This window comes from Numida meleagris, chromosome 7, assembly GCF_002078875.1.
Source record: "Numida meleagris isolate 19003 breed g44 Domestic line chromosome 7, NumMel1.0, whole genome shotgun sequence".
In the NCBI taxonomy this organism is placed as follows: Eukaryota; Metazoa; Chordata; class Aves; order Galliformes; family Numididae; genus Numida; species Numida meleagris.
In genome coordinates, this window is record NC_034415.1 from 9763581 (window position 1) to 9781747 (window position 18167).

The following is an 18167-nucleotide window of genomic DNA, read 5'->3' on the forward strand; positions in this document are numbered from 1 at the left end:
GAATATCTTTTTTTACACCTATCGCCACTGCTGTGAATAGTTCGTTCTATCTCGCAAAAGTATTGGCATTATAGTTTCTAATGCTGGCTGTCCTTCAGCAAGAACACAAAACAGAATCTCTGACATGTGTCCTGATAAATGAGGAATGGCTGTCAGAGATGGCTAGAAGAGCTAGCAAGAAGATGTTTGCTGAGATATCTATCCCATGCCATAAGTGATTGAGGCTCTTCAGGCACAAGCATTTCAGAGAGAGCATAGCTTATCCTTACATCTTGTGATGATGTTGCCTCCAAGTGAGAGGAAAGGCATGGATTCTGCTTTGAGGCTCAGGCGGATATTCAGTTATCCTCTCCAGTACTTTGTTTTTCTCCCTCTGAGCCCTGACTGTTTTGAAAGACAATCTGATAGTAACTCTACGTAGCAGTTTTTCCATCCAGCTTCTGCCTGCTCCTCAGCTGCTGAGCAGGCAGCTGTGCCTGCACTGACTTGTGCAGCAGCTAATTCTAGGGGTGGAAAGAATTGCAGCAGTATGTAATTACTAACACAACAATGGAGTTATTCTTCTTCTCTATTAGCACTTGCAGCGTCATCCTCCCTTTCTCATCTCTTTCTTGCACTAGCCTCTTTGTTACTGGCCCTGCAATTATAAAATTTATTGATACGATTGCAGTGTTGCAGGAGATAAGCTAGAGCGCTGCATGGAGAAATTCCAAAATGTAGCTTAAACACGATGATCTAATACAAGGGGAAAATCAAGTAGATGCAGAGAATAAAATAAATACAATAAATTCAACTATGAAAACACTGAAAATAAAACCAGCTTGTAAATACTTTTTAAGTATACTGTTTAAGTAAGTCTTTAATGTGCATCATTAAACCTAGTCAAATTCCTAATAGTATAAAGCTGTCATGTTTTCCTTCCTACGGTCTCCTTCCTTATAGAGTAATTAAAATGCATTTCATTATAATTAACAAAAATTCTTAAAAAAAAAGTCATATATGTGACACGGATATTTACCAGGTAATTTCTGTAATCCCCTTTTCAGCAGAAATTATCAATTATGTATTCTTCATTGTAGCATTACACCTGCTTTCAGATTACAGTAAAGTATCCAGAAGAAAAAGAATTAGTCCTAGTTGTGTCCCTGATCTACAGGCAGAAAGATGCTCCTGAATTCGAGTTGTTGTGTTTGACTGCTTCCAGATTCCCTGGGCTTCAGTACTACAAAGCCATGGACAAGAGACATTCAACAGCACAAAATAAATAAATAAATAAATAAAAAGTGATCAGGCAAATAAGGCAAAAATAATTCTGTTAAATCATTTTTTTTGCAGGTGAGGAATCTTTCATGAGGATGGGTTGTCAGCTCCTGAAGATATGGAGCAGGAATGTAAGGATCAGCCCTCTGGGAAACAGGCTTAATTGCACATTGCTATGGGCTGAGGTGGGACGTTGGTCTGTGAAACCTTTTCCAAATGGTAATGGGACAGAGAGGGTCAATAAGTGCAAGGATTTGGGAGGGAATAGCTATTAAAAAATGGTATGCAGCAAGAGGAAATGTTAATGAGTCAGTAAGTGCCATCAGCAGACATCAAAACACTGTTTTCCTTCTGGCAAAGTGGAAGGGTCCCTTCTGAGGTCCCTGACTGTACTGAGCAAGTGTGCTGTAGACAAAAGTTCTGTGAAAAATGAAATCCAGTTAGGCTGTTAAAGACCATTTTGTAATATGCAGATATACAAGGCTCTTGTTGAGGGTTGCCTCGCCAACTTAGATGTTAAGTCTTTAAAATACGCATACAGCTGTGTCATTAGTTATCTGTGTATCTGTTACAGAGTAGGAGAAAAAAAAATCCCTGAATAGCATGCTGCACTGAGGATTATTCTTTGAGAAAACAATACCTGCCTTGCGAAGATCATAACAGGCAGAAGCGAGCCATGACTGCAGCTAACCGTTCTGCATGTAAAAAGAACCTTCCTTTTGTTTATGTGTCTGCTCCCTTGTTTCCACACCATCCTTCCAGAGACAAAGGAACAAATGTCATCCTGTAAACAACAGGGGAGTGCAAAACCCCACATAACTCGGCAGCCAGAGCTTTAGCATAAGTAATGAGGTTTGCAAGTTACTACAACTCGGAAATTCAAGGGCATGTCAAAAGTCAGCAGTGTGTTTGTCTTTAATATCATAGACATTTATTTATTACACTTTCTTTGAAAGAACGCTAATATTTTGAATTATAAAAAGTAATGAGAGAGTCCAGAGAGTCATTCCACAGCTCAGTTATAAAATATGCTAATGTCATCAACAGGTCTCTAGCAGATCACTGGCTGAGGAATGTGGGGATCAAAAAGGAGAGAGAAAGAATTTAAAGAGCAGGTTTCTCTAGGGAATAATTTAACCATCTGGCTTGTGACATAATTCATTGACAAGGATTTCTGGTATGTTTTGTTGCACTTGGAGTAGAGACACAGGACAAAAAAAAAGAGGCATTTTACTAGAAGCAAGAGACAAAAGAAATACTATAGGCTGACAAGGTCTCTTTATTACTTTTCATTCTACAGTTCACTATTCTCTTCAGACTCTCTGAGGACACATATTTTCTTGGGTGTATTACAGATGCCCTGTCCAGATCAGTAGGATGGTAGTACTATTAAAGCTTCCCATGGAAGGGTGAAACAAATGCTTTCAGTGAGCGCTTGATAAATCATGACTTTTCTGGAAGTTCTCTACAGTTTGGAGGACATCTTCAAAGGCCAGCAACTACTTATGCTCAGCTTTAATTCACTTTAATAACACAGCTGCAAACACACTATATGCCTTGAAATACATGGTTGAAAATCTAACTACAGTGGATAAAGCTATAACTTGCAGTTTACAGTTGGGCCATGCGTAGAGGTAATTTACAACTACTTTTGAAATTGTTTAATCTTACAGCAGAACACAAATAACTCACATTTGGGGATTTATTAGCTACTTATAGTAAACACTTAATGTTGAAACAGAAATATTAAATAAAGCACTTCACTTTATCAAATGTTTTAACTTCTGGATCACGGATTTGTGAAAGCACTAAACTTTTGGTGCATCCATACATTTAAATCCTATCAACTCTGAATTCCTAGCATGTACATATTGTAATGATTTATTGTTCCTAGGTACATACTGTTTCTGACAGTCTTGGCAAAAGGAAATACATATCGAGCAAGACAGCCAACACAGAATAATGAGAATTCACACTAGAAAAAGCAATCTCCCTTTCTCCAGTTCTTTCCTTATTCTTCCTCCTTCCCATAGCTGTCACATAAACTATGGTTTATAAGCAGGCATTATCTTTCATTGTATTTGACCAATTTTCTGTACACTACCACTCAAACAAGGCAGAAATCAAAAGGTTTTGTGAAATCTCAGATGTTTTCCAATCCACAGTAAGAATTTTGTGCTGATACAGAGAAATGCTGCTTTTTCTTTAAAAAGGCTTTAAAAAAACCAGCAACATCTCAGTGATTCCTTTACCTGGTATTTAATCTTAATTTATCCCCTGAAGTCTATCATTTCCTGCTGTGATACTCTGCTGAAAATTTTAATAAGACTTCAAACATATCAAAAAATGGCACCATGAAGAGCCGGAATGGGAAAGTAAAATTTATCAGGAAGAATTACAGCACCCATTATAGAATAGAAATTCTGCATAGTATTAAAAAGTTTTCCTCACTGCATGAAGAGATAATGTCTTTAAAGCAGGACAAAATAGAACCAGACTCATCTGATCTTAGTACAACTTTTTGTGAAAAAGAAAACAACTATAAGAAATGAATGGATGAATTACGGAATGGTCAGGGTTGAAAGAGACCTCTAGAGGTCATCTTGTCCAGTCTACAGTATATCACCCAGGAACAGGTTTACTTTTTCATGGCTTTTGAAGATCTCCAAGGAGAGAGAATCCACCACCTCTCTGGGCAACTCGTTCCAGTCCTCCATCACCTGCACAATTAAAAACTATTTCCTGACATTCAGACTGAGCCTCCTGTGGTCAGTTTCTGACCATTGCTTCTTGTCCTGGCTCTGGGTGCCAATTAAATGAGCCTGGCTCCATCTTATTTGCACTATCCCCTCAGGTATATGTAGAACTACTGATGAAATCACTCAGAACCTCCTCTTCCCCAGCCCGAAAAGTCCCTGCTCTCTCAGTCATTCCTTATAGGAGAGGTGCTCCAGTCCATCATCATGCTGATTTGCTTGACTCTCTCCAGTCATGTCTATCTTGCACTACGGAGTCCAGAACTGGACACAGTACTCCAACTGTGGCCTCACCAATACTGAGAGAAGGGTCGCTTCCCTTGACAGTCATCCCAATGCAGCCCAGGATACCTGAAGCCTTCCTTCTCCTCTGCAAACCACTATGGATCACTAGCATAGAACAGTGCAAATGAGAAAGAACAGTATTTTTATTTCCTACTCTATAATGGAAGTGTATCTAACTGAATCACAATTTGGCACAAAATTCATTTATTTCACCTTTGGGAGTAGCAATGTATGCATTATGCTAATTAAGAATGAAGAAGTTGAAAAAACAATAACCAATTCTACAGTGTAATTGCCACCACATTACTGATCATACAGGTCAGAAAAATGTACTTTGTAGGAACCTCTCACTAGTAAAAATGGGACATTCTTCATGAAGTATTAGGAATATGTTTTCAGATTCTTACAAATGTCCATTGAAAATGTTCCTGTTGTCTTGCTCATTTGCAGTTTTGTCTATTTAGTATATTGAGTCACTCTCATGTATGACTGAATTTTTTAATGCTGCATGCTTCAGCAGCACTTCCAGAAATGTAACTGTTATCTCCAATTTATGACCTCTTTTGTTGCTCAGCAATGTGCTACCATGGAATATCCTGTCCCCTCACAGAAATCAATAGCAGAATAATTTTAATTATTTGGAAAATAAAAGAGTCTCTAAGAGTAAAAATAAGACCATCCATTTACATCTGAATAACATTCTTTGTTGAAAAACACAGCTTTCATTAAAAAAATAATTAGTATAAATCTCATGTACACACAGTATACAAAGAGATGTAACCAACCAGATAATAAGGACATAAAAGATGGAAGTCACAAAAATAAATGTCTTGTTTTGTTTTCCATCTTCCCTCTTAAAAATAAAATAAAACAAAATAAAAATCAAAGGCAACAGAGAGAAGATAAACAAAGAACGCTGTTAAAATTGAAATGAGTTATAAAGAAATCATTTGCTCCCTGTGGTATTCTCACTGGATAGAAAAGGGAAAATACGGGCCTTCCAGATTATATTGATGGAAATATTTACCTTATTTATTCTGTCATCACACTTCCTTAGAGTGTGTGTAGAATTTGGTGTTCATTAAAATATTAATATTTTCTGGTATTTTAGATAATGCTAGCTAATCTTTCCATACATTTTGGAAACCATCAGTCTTCCTAGATGTAAAAAAAACGGCATCCAAAGCGAGTATCTTGGATTTACTTTGTAGACTGTTACTATTATTAACAATCTTGCAGTTGTACTTTGTTGTTATTATCTGATGTTTTCAAAAACTCAGGCTTGGGTTGGAAGGGACCTTAAAGATCATCCAGTTCCAACCTGCTGCTGTGGGCTGGTTGCCACTTACTAGGCCAGGCTGCCCAGGGACCCATCCAAGCTGGCCTTGAGCACCTCCAAGGATGTGGCAAATGGCCACATTATCTTCTTAGAGGAGCTCCAGTTCCTTTGGGACAATTCACAGGCTTATCTCTGCCACTTCCTAAAGTGACAGTATTCCCTGGATCTTCTCGGTCACTCAGAAGTACATCCCCTTCCCCTCCCCTATCAAATCCATTTTAAAGCTCCGTTAATAAGTCCAGGCAGCTTGCAGCCCAGAACTGGGAAAGGCAGATGCTAATGTGTCTGTTAACAGAGAGCTTCCTCAACATATTAGTGTTTGGAAGGAGAATAAAGAAGTTCTTCAGAAGTACAAGCATATTTTTAGGTTTTTTTCATCCTTTTAGCACTAAAAGTCTTGCAGACAAGATTCAGTCAGATTATATGCCAGAGAGCAATATTTTAAGGGAAAAAGAAGGCTGAAAATCCAGAAGTGTTTCATGGACCTACTAGAGATTCAGTCTCTTTAGAAGATTTAGAAGGGTCTGTGAAGAATTAGAGAAGAGAAAAGAAGGTGGATAAGCAGTAGTCTGAGACGTTTTGAGGGTTTTTTTTGAAGTTTGCCTTCAAGGATCGTATAATACTGTGCAACAACACAGGGTGGGTGTCGACTGGAAAGCAGCTTTGTAGAAAGTCTTGATGTCCTGGAGGATAAGTTACCACAGTCCTCATAGCCACATGCATGGTTGATCATAAATTTACATAAATTATAACTAAAGTGGTAGTCTAAACTTGTTTCTAAGGACCTTTGCTCACCGAAGACCTCCTATCACAGCTTTCTTCAGCACACAGATCCCAGATTTGAGCTTTTTCATGCTCCTAAACTCTTTGTCTCTCTGGAAGCACCCCTGGACTCACGTTTCTTCCATCATTTTGCAACCAGACTTACTCTCCTGCCCTCCAGATAGTCATACTTGAAGTTTTCTCACAGGTCACTTGCACATACACACAGAGAAAGTAGTAAAAGCTCAGTTTTGTAAAAATATAAGTGAGAGTACTGTGACCAGTTGTAGGCATCAGCAACACAAACAAGCAGCCTGCCCACACACACCTTTTGCCATTTGTCCCCATGCTCCATTTCCCTGTGATTATTTCCCCCTGGTCCACCTTGATGCTGCTTCCTTTCAGAAGTTCAGTTTTTTCCATCCCCACCAGAAATCTCAAAATGCCTTATCTAAATCATGAGAAGGGTAAATATGGTGCTGCTTTGTTTTTCTTTCTCAATTCATTTTGCACCTTCTTATTTATTTTTTTCTAGCTAGAGCATTTTCTGATTAATGCTGATCTTGTTCCATTCAAAGGAAAGAGGGAGGGAAGAGACCAAAAAAAGGGACTGAGCTGAGAAAAACTCGGAGAGATACATTCTGGGAAGGAGAGGGAAGAACTCCTCTGATGGTTCTCCAACTTCTCTATGAGAAATCAGGGCATGAAAGATTTTATGAGAATGATGCACCATAAATGCACTATTAGCACCTAAATGCACTTTCTGGGGAGCATTTTTCTTGACTGTTCACAGTTTAAGCCTAGAAAGACTAAGCTCCCTCTTTACAAGTACTATTTCCTTGTAATAAAATATTCTGAGACGAACATCAAAGTAAACATACCCTGTTTATCTAAAAATTGTCTTCCTTTGGTCTGCTAAAAACAAATTTAATATTGCTCATTTATGAAAGCAGTGAGACCATTTTTCATAACGTGCTAATTTGTAACAACCTATTAAGTTACACCACTGGATCCCTCCTGTGCTTAGGCACAAATTGCTAGAGAGAAAATATTTTAGTGGATTTCATTTCTGTCTATTCAGTTGCAACACATTTACAATTCTGTGATTTGTGAGGAAGATGTAAATAAGTTTCCCCTTTGTATATAAGTAAGCACTTTGCCATATATTTCCTTGCTGATTGAAAGTAAATGGATAGAAGCATTATAGTGTTATGAATTATAATTTCTGCCTGCCTTCTTGGATCATCAATTTTAAAATATATCAGAACATGTTGTTGTAGACTAAACAGTAAGACTCAGTTTGAGGCTTTCTTGCTCCTTTGGGTGCTGAAAGTATTACAGAGCACTCCAGATAGATTCAGTCAGTTGCCTCCCTTTAGAGGAGATAATAAACTGAGGTTCCTTCTCTCTGCCTCTGGGATTAGTCTAAATCCAATTGCATCTTTCAAAACAAATACAGCTGCTGGTTAAACAACCTTTATGATGTATGAAAAAAAGTAAGAGGTTTGATTTCTTCATGTCTTATCAAATCCTGTTAAAACACAGGTGCCTTCAAGGTCTCTAATCTTCTATCCTTACACATATAGAAAGCTCCCATAAAAGCCAGAAGACAATTTCTGACAACTAATGTGGACCCTTCCCCCTCTGACATCTAATGGAATCAGTGTGAAGGGAGGTTCTCCTCTAGGTCATCTTAATTCCTAAACCAAGAGCAAAGAAAATGATAATTCAATTGATCTGCCTTTTTCATCTAAGTATTTACATTACTGACTTTCTGTTCAGCTTAAGTAAAATCAAGATCATCCCTGGTCAATCCTGTTGACATACTTGTTGACTCCTCTACTAATCATATTCAATGAAAATTGTAAGGATATCAAAGTCATTTATAAGATAAAAGAGAAAAGAAGAGCCCTTCTTAACAAGGACAAAACATATATCTAGAAGGCAATGAGTGTATCACATACAAAAATCACAATCTTATTTTGTTAAACTTATTTTGGCTTTGGACGGTACATAATGAGTGAGGTCAGGGAGAAGCACAACACTGACTGCCAAGACACAAGTGTCCCAAACATTTGCAGGAAGGGCAAGAAAGAGTTCTGGGGAGAGTACAAGCCTTTCAGTTTCAAATCAATCCCAGGGAAGATTATGGGGAACTTATTCTTCGAGACTTCTCTTCTTCATGTGTTTCCAGGCATGCACAGAACTGTTCAAGACAGGAAAGAGCCAGCATGGATATTAGAAGGGCTTACTGAGCCTGATTACTTACTGTGGTGAAACTGTGTAGCAAGGAAAAGCAGTAGATGTCATTTCTGTTGGTTTTAGTGTGGTCTTTGAAAGAAGAAAGAAGTCTTCGAAAGAAGTCTCCCGTGAGCGGAGGGATCCTTCCTTTCTCTTTGGCCCTTGTGAGACTGTGTCAGTCGTGCTGTGTCCACTTTGGGGCACTTTTTTGTGCCTACTATGAGACAGACTTGGCCATACTACAGAAAATCCAGTAATAATTAGGGAGCTGCTCAATATGACATTTAAAAATAAGCTGAGAGAATTTGTTCTTTTCAGCCTGGAGAAGAGAAGACTCGGGGAGGCCTTAGTGCTGTCCACAGCTACCTGAGGGGAAAGAAGTCAGAGGCCATCTCTTCTCAGAAGCGCACAGATATAAAAAAAGAGACAACAGTCACAAACTGGAACGTGGGAAATTCTGATAAGATATAAGGAAATGTGCTTGCCATGTGAGTGGATGAATTGGCATGGGTTTCTCAAAGACATGTCTCACTGGCATCCTTGAAGAAAAACAAAACCTCAATTCAGGTGGAAAAGGACCTTAACAACCTGTTGTAACTGTACTTGCTTTAACTGAGAGATTGGACCAGATGACCTCTGAAGAACATTTTCAACCTAGAATATTACTCTTTGTCTCCAAGATAGGGCAGCATACTTGCTAAGTGTTATGCTTTTTCCTGGATAGAGGAGAAAATAAAGGAAAAGAGGGAAATTTGTTATAATTCACACGTGTCTGGGTTACTGGTTCTTTGACATTACCTTTCAATCATTAGCCAGAGGCCATTATTTCTGCTTGTCTGAGTACCCTTGATGTGTATAAGAAAAAAAAGAATAAAGTGTCTAAAATGTTTTTCCAATGAGAAAATTTGATGATAGAATGTGTCCTCAGACTGTCCTTGTCCTGTTTTCTCTTTCCTGTTAACTTTCTAAATGCTCTTTTTTTTTTTTTTTTTTTTTGTTTTGTTTTGTTTTAAATCATCTATAACTTTTTCCAGTGTGCATTCAAATTAACCAAATGAATTTCCTGTTGGTAAATTGTATCTCATCAAGTACTGCAGCATGGCAAAAGGAGGAAGATTTTTGCCTTTTCTCTTTTCTTAGATGATTCAGAGCAGCACAGGAACTCTTGTATAACAACAGCAAAGTCATGTCTTGATGAGAGAGGTCAGAGAGATGAGAGAGGCCTCTGAAACAAGAAAAACTTGCTAAATAGATCAACAGCTGAAAAAAGTTTTCAAAGGAAAGGTAACTTCATAAACGTTACAAACCTTGAAAGCTCCAAAGTTTATTTAATATTCTGCCAACTTTAATCTGTCTTGTACATTTATAAGCAACTGCCTATTACAGAATCGTATTTTCCATCCTTGGAAAACACGCTAACACCATTAGCAGAATAAAAAGCAAAACCTAAAGTTAAAAACTCTTCTTCCTTGATCTGTACAAACACCTTGAAAGCTGTTGACACTTGGATTAAAGTATATGTCTAGAGCAAGTTAAAATTACACATCTGGCACTTTTTAGGAGAGATTTTCAGGGGACCTGATTAACTTTGAATGACAGCTTTGAATCTTTGCCTAATGGGAAGTTGATGGTAAATAAGTCTCTTTAAACCTGACAGAAACTGTCAAAACTGTTAGTAAGCAGAAGTTTTTACAGTTATATTCACTATATTGGCTGAATGCATGTGGAGTAGTCTGTGATGCAACTGGACTCATTTTCTGTTATGTTGGCAAATATTTTAAGGTTGAGTATCTATTTAGTGATGACTGAAAGTATTCTAACATTTTATCTCTATGCACAGAATCATTGTCCCTAGTCCCATGGAGGGATAGGAAGCCTTCTCGGGAGTATTACAATTCCAGCAAAAAAGGAATCACTATATAGATCTGGATCTGGTAAAATCTCTATATTTCACTTTATTATTATTAGCTGTGGCATGAGACAGAATAAAGGTGAAGAACTTGGAGCATTTTGAGGTTTTCCATTTTTATTCTCCTGCCTTTTAACTACCTTACTGAAACTTTCAATAGCTGTATAGAAAGATTTCACCTACAAAGTTGGTGAGAAATCAGTTCCATGGAAATCTATGGAATGCTCCACCGAAAACCTGTATCCTGATGACTTGCACAACAAAAAGAGTTTGAAAGGAATTATGTATAATGTCTTGAGGCCAAGAATTATACCTTTATAATAATAATAATAATCACACCCCAAAACTCTTAATTCTCGAGATTGTTGTGGACTGTTTGCAGATACTTCACATTTCAACAAAGTTGAGCATAGAAAAGAGGCCATCGCGCTGTTTCTTCTAGTATATTTTCATGTGCTTTTGTCAAGGCTTGTATTTTTGTATGCAAGCACAGACTTTTAGGATAAGCACAAGCAGGTGCTTTTGAAAGCATGTGAGTACTTCATCACTTCCAAACTCATCTATCAATCACATTTTTGGTGTTACTTTCTTCCTAAGCAACTGTGAAGTGCTTTCATTCCAAGATGAATGCAAGATGATGTGTGTTTGCAAGCATGCAGCCATTCTTTAAATTATACTCACATTCAGAAGTTCTTAAAGTTATTGAAGTATTATGACAGAGAAATGCTCCCACCTTTATTTCTCTTCCTTCAGTACACAGAGAGTTTATATGTCAGTTATTTTATCCTTGATGGGAAGGATACCTAGCAATAGCTCATCTTATAAAGTACTAGAGAATGCCATTAAAGAGTAACGCTAAAATGCAATATAATTTTGTAGCTGGAGAACAATAACTAAAAGAAATATTAAGGGAATATATATATATATTGTTATTCCTGTGCCAGTAAATCAGAATTTTCACTACCACTGGCAAGAAAAAATTGATCATTGTTGTATTTTTCAAGGTGGTGGGAGCAAAACCATAGCTGTTGAAATATCAAGATTAAAATCACAAACAAATTGGACTGATTTATAATTTTTCATTAAACTTTTGTCAAAAGCTTCCTTTGCCAAAGAAGTCTGAACCTTTTATAACACATTAGAGAAAAGACCTGGGTTTGCAATTAAAATGCATAGCTAAAAATACTGCCTACAGATAAAACCGTGTGTTCACGTATACTGGTAAGTTTATTTTCATCTTGTCTCTACTGTGTGTAACCTAACACTTCTTGTTATCTGTATAATCATAGTTTTTATAGATGCCATAAGGGATGTATGACAAAAAATATTTTGGGAACAGGAGAGAGAAGCCATCCACAAGACAGTCTTTGTTGACAGTGCAGAAGTATTTCCAGGATAGTAAGTAGAAATGTGTAAACACAGCTGAGAGAGCTGGAAGAGATTTCACTTTGTGCTTCTATATCTGTAATATAAATCTGCCATTATGTGTTTGGCATACCTTGTGCTATCTTACATCTGTAGAAGAAAGAAAACACACAATTATGTAATTATTGCTTTTCTGCTGGGGAGAGTAGGAGATTGTTCAGAAATTGTCAAGAAGGTTGAAGGAAGGAAAGAGGGAGAAAAAAAAAGGAGGAAAAAAAGTTGTTAAGTCTCCATTTTGCTTTAATATAAAATTCTGCTGCAGTACATAAATTGGCAAATACTTGTACTACTTTATTAGTACAAATGGTTGTTGTCTGATTTAATATATCAGGGTATCAATAAACCTGGTATACCTAGTCTCTGCTTAGATTGATATAAACAACAGGAATACACTACCTCATTCCTGCATACTGTAATTAAAGAGCTTTCTAAAGTTATTTATGTATGTCTGCTTGGAAGCATATTAACAAGAACAAGAAAATAATTAAATAAGTGGGTTTTTTTTTCCTTCTTTTTTTCCTCAGCTATTTACAAGGGAAGCTAAGATTGGAAAGTTGCATTTTTTTTCCAGAAATATTCTCCTGAATGTAAAATAAAGCCTGTTTCCTTAGACAGCCCACAGATATTTCTTTACTAGAATCTTAAATAATTATCCTTTTTTGTATTCCAGACTAGTTAAGTATATGCCTACGTATTTATGTATGTGTAAAATAAATATACAAAGAAATAGCTACCATAAATAAAATGTGTTTGTAGGAGCCAGATGTCAATACATGCATACATTTTACTCACTCTGAATTTATTTATTTCTGTAGTCAGATAAATGGTGATACATTAACGTTGATGCGGATTTTCATGTGACTCTTCATTTACCATTTCCACATTTTAACCTTACCCTTCACTCAAAATGCGAGGCTGATGTCAAACACCTATGAAGATTAGTCTAAAATGGCAAAATTTTCTTGAGGAGTCTCCCCCAGTTTAAAGGAAGATAAAGTCAACCTACTATGGCTGAGAGTTTAAATCTGTCACTGAAATATATACAGCTGAAATGTATTTGTTTGATAGATTTAGGCTCAGCTGCACAGCTCACTGTAGAGGTGGAAGTTGTTTGGAGAATACCAAATAGAAGATATTTATGATGTAGAGCCTGGCAACTTAGGGAATATGAAGGCATCAGGCAAACAGACATTAAACATCTACACTTTGCACTTTCCAGCATAAGAAAACATATAGTGTATACCATTCCACTTCTGGACAACCAAAATGACTAGCTATGTCCCACTTTGTATCAAGTGGTCCTGGTTTATGCCTAGGGGAGTCTTCCACCACAAGCTGTATTTGTGGAGTGACCTGAAGTCTGAGCCTTGCAGCGCCTTTTTGCTTGAAAATCCAACTATAATATATAATCTTCCCACCCCACTGAGGCACAATGTCACATTATTATCTTCTACTGAATGTAAAGGTAGGGACAAAAGAGGATCATTTTAACAAAAGAAAATATAAAGTCTCAATCACAGCACTGGAAAGAAAGGATAAGAGTGGCATTTGGAAATCTTTGCACTGCCTGTTGAATCAGCAAACACACCAGATGACTTCTGAGATCTGAGTACTCCAAGGCAAGACTGGCAGATTCTGCACTAAGACACCTCATTCTTCTCAGAGACTAGCTAGAACTCCTGGGGTCTCACACTCATCTCCCTGTTCTAATTCTCCTTTTTCTTTGAGATTTACAGTTCCTCTGTGAGGAATCTTATTTCTCAGAGCTGAATTACAAAATGGAAATGTAAAAGTCTACATAATTCCTCAACCTATACTTATTAGGATCAGATTTCATAGGATCACAGGATAACTCAGGCTTAGGAAGTTTTGTTCTCCTATTCAAATCAGGGCAGCTTTGGCATCAGACCATGTTGCTCAGGGCTTGATCCTGTCATGTCTTGAAAACCCCTGAGGATGGAGATGGCACCACCTCTGTGGGCAGCAGTGCCACTGCTGAAATCCTCTTAGGGATAAAGCTATTCTTTATACCGTGTAGAAACTTCCCCCGTTTATTCATAATCGATTTACGAGCAATGTCTCTTAGCTTCCAGCCCTGCACAATGGTGAGGGGCCTGCCTACATCCTCTCATTCCTCCCCTGAAGACAAAGCTGCTTCTTTGAGACCCTCTGAAGCTTTCCCCTACCTCAGGCCCATCAAGTCCCACCTCCATGGCTTCTCCTCCGAGGACAAGCCCTCCAGTCTTGACTGCCCTGGGGTCCCCAATTGACCTTGCATTAGGTTGGCAATGTCCAAAACCGGAGACAGTGTCATGATGTGTTCTAATATGTGCTCACCAGAGAGGAATAAACCCCTCTGTCCCTCATCTCCTGGCTCTGCCTCTTTTTATGCCACACAGGATGCTAATGGCCTTGGTGCCGCCAGCTCACTCTGCTCCTCCAGCTTGCCTAGATACCATCTGGGACCCCCACGTCCTGCACCCTCATCATGAGAGCTAGGCAATCATCCATGAATGTTTGAGGACTCCCCAGGCAGAATCACTGCTGCCCAGAGGGATGAGCAGCACAAACAAACCTCAACAGTCTTTCTGTGGTATTCTGAACTCCACTACCTCGTGAGCAGCAAACCTCCCCAGACATCAAATCGGGTCAGCAGATGGAGCATCCATTCCCTGCAGGAGCAAGCCTCCAATAGCTTCCACGCTGCTTATTTGACAAACATTCTGTGAATATTTGACTGGGGCTCAGCTGGCTCTGACATCTGCCCTGAAGGAGGCTGTCTTCCTCATCTGCATATTAATCTGACCGTAACTGCTGACCTGAAAGCAGAAAAGGACCCTTAGTTGAATTATCAAAAATCATGACTTTCCAGTCTCTGCCACCTCAGGAACGTCCATCTATGGATCATCTGTGGGTATTCGCTAGACTCGCTCCTTCTTCACAGCACTCCTCTGTTCACCCTCCCTGCTGGCTGCCACTTCTTCATCCCTTTCATCGAGTGCCTCAGCACTTCAGAGCAGCACCTCCTGCAGGTGAGAACGCGGCTGCTCCAAGCAGATGCACCTGGCACTACCTACCTGGCCCCGAGACCTGGGCAGCCACATCATCCCTCAGGAATTTCCTCACTTTGCAGGAAACATTCTGGATTAACATTTCATTGTTTGATGATACAAACTCAATTAGTTGGGAGGGGATCCTCAATCATTCATAGATGATAACTTCTTAGACATTAGAGGATTTTCTAGGCTGTAGCAATACTTTATAAATGATGTCTCACAAAAATTTTCTAACTTTCATATTCCCTTTCCCTGATTTACAGACCTGTAAGCACCTAATTAACTTCTCAAAGGTGAAGTTATGCCTGTTTTGAAAATATTATCCCAGTTTATATCAGGATTAGCAACGTCTTCATTGCAAATAGCTCATTGCTTGACCAAATTTAGTCTGAATGTTTAAGTTATGAAAGCAAACTGCTCTCTTGTTTCACTTCAGACACAGCTGAAATCTTACAAAAATAAACAGTTGTATATTTTTTCCACTATTTATACAGAATAGAATGATGCAACTTTAGCTGCATGGAAATGTAGCCATATATACTATAAAACTAATAAATACACTTGGTATTTCTTCAGTTTCCAAAGTATATATGTATGCATAATTATGACTTTTCCTTATGGTCATGACAAACAAATTGATAAATTATATTCCTGTTTGCTTACCTTCCTCTCTGTTAATTTATCAGAAACGTAGAGATTCTGAAATGTGGCTTGTGGATATACTTCAGCTATTTGTGCAGAATATTAACCTCATTTTCCCCAGAATATGTTAGAACATCACCAAATATGCTATAAGATGAACAATGAAGCTAGTTTTTAAACAGCTTAAGTAATTTCCCACAGTCAGTCAAGCAATCTTTACATATATGAAAAGGAAGGGTGAAATTATTCTTGTGTTCCCAAACACTAATAAAATAGCTTTTCCATTACATTGTAAATAAACACCATGTTAGGTCCCATTAGAAATATCTATGTAATGACTTAGTTCACCTGAATACATTTGCCATTTTTATTTCCTTCCACCACAGTGATGTGAATAACTTGCTTTGTTACAGAACTTATTATCCATATATCATTCCTCATAATAAGTCAATAGTTTATAGATTAAAAAAAGAGAATATAAAGCTCACAAACTCTGAAAAATTGCTAAAAATTCACTAGGTTTGTTAAACATGGCTTTCCTTTGCTAACGAAGGCTACATTGTTGAGGGTTATTAACAGGACAGACATTTCAGCTCTTCCTGTAATCAGGAACCTACCTGTGGTAGGTGATGACAATCTTATCCAATTAGAACATTGGTAAGTAGATTGCATGTTCAAAGACACCTTAGTAAATTTTAGCTAAGTATGCACTGTTCCCTCGCTAGAGATCTACTGCACACCAGAAAAGACTGCCTATGTATGTTTTGGATAAATATACACAAAGCAAAAAAGAGTAACAAGAACTTATTTTGTTTGGTCTTGTTTTTAAGGAGTTGAGATTAGAATATATTCATTCATATGGTTGAATTTCTTTTGGTACTGAACATGGACAGAAGTTCACCAATATGTATCAGTGTTCACTTGTAATGCCATAGTAAGGTCATTTTTTTAATGCTGTGAATAATGAATTAGATATATTTATTGAGAAAAATTGTTATTAAGAAACTGAAATGTATTGTTGAGTGACTAAGTCTTTGTGGAAAAAAAGTCTGTTGTGAAAATGCTGCTATTCTAAGGTCATTAAATCATGTTGGGGCATACATTCTGTGAGCTCTAAGGCATGAGGAAAGCTCAGTTTCTGGTTTTGTTTCTTTGCTATTATTTGTATTAGTTATCTAGTAGATCCTTTTTCTCTGCCTGCAGCCTTCTCATTACTGCTGATCCTTGCTGCCTTGTCATCAGAACTGGTATTTCTGTTGAGAATGATGAAATAAAGAGTTCTTTTCCTGCCATTGTTTTTGTTTACTTTTATTTTAATGAAACAATCTAAGTATCACAAGGGAAAATCAACAACAGCAACAAAACAACAAGAAAACCACATTTATTAGCCAGTTAGCTTCTTTTCCTTTCTGCAGGATGCCGGCCAATACTTTATAATTCAGAAATGTGCTATGTGTGAGGATATTCATCAGAACTTAGAAGATAAATACGTTTCTGTATTGCACACTAACTTACATAGCAAAGGCTTTGACAAAGAAAAATCAAATCAAATAAAAAACAGTGCTAATTGCTCGAAGTATCGACAGTGAAGATGATCGGCAAAGTACTAAGACCATAATTCATTTACTCAAGATAACATCAGTTTCAAGTCTGAAGGCTGAAGGACACTTCCAGTACCGTCAGTTTCATGACAAGAGTCTTTCTTTGCTTTTCTCATAAGGAAGACAAAGGATATCCCTTTGGGTAGTGCAACACATTATTCACAGTCATACTCTTTATTAGAGAGATTAAGTGTTGGTATTTCATTTCTCCAACAAAAATAAATACATTTTAGTTTGGCACTATCTAAATCTAGCTTCAGAAATGGCTTATAAATGAACAAATATATACATTAACATTTTACACAGCTTTATTACACATATTTAGATGAGCCTCTTGGCACTTGCCCAACAGATAAAAATCCACTTCTGTGTTTTATGTCTGAAAATCAGTTTTTTCATAAACCTCAACCTTGGCCTTAAAACTCCCGAAACTGAGCAAAAGCATAACAAGCTTTTTCAGGAAAGCAGAAGAAATATAACATAATGACTTTGCAATTTCCACAGCCTCAGCTAATCTAAGCCTTGAAAAATGCTTCATTGAAGTGAATAAAGCAGATTGTGAAAAACACTGACATTCACCGTAGCGCTGGTTACACTGCCACTGTCCAAATGGACATTGCACCAGAAGGCTGACCCAAATGAGATTAAAATAGCAGTAAAAAGGTATAAAACCCCACATTTATTTTATTTTAAAATCCAAGAGCTCTTCCAAGAGCTGGTTTGTCTCATTCACAGCACTCAGTTTCAGCAGTAATAACATTCTCATTAAAGCAGTGGTTCACCAGACCTTAAATAAGTGCTTTTACTGAAAATACAAGGATTAATCCTTTTTGCTATTACTTTCAATATTCCTTGTTAAAGAGCCACCCATATATGACATTTATAAATGTG

At 37.6% G+C, this 18167-nt stretch overlaps 1 long non-coding RNA gene across 1 annotated transcript in view; it reads left to right on the forward strand.

The window, feature by feature from the left end:
- The window catches only part of LOC110402824, a 34667-nt gene extending 17702 nt beyond the window's left edge, over window positions 1-16965 (forward strand). The window contains exon 2 of the long non-coding RNA XR_002441330.1: window positions 1336-16965. This is a non-coding gene — a long non-coding RNA (uncharacterized LOC110402824). The remainder of the gene's footprint in view (window positions 1-1335) is intronic.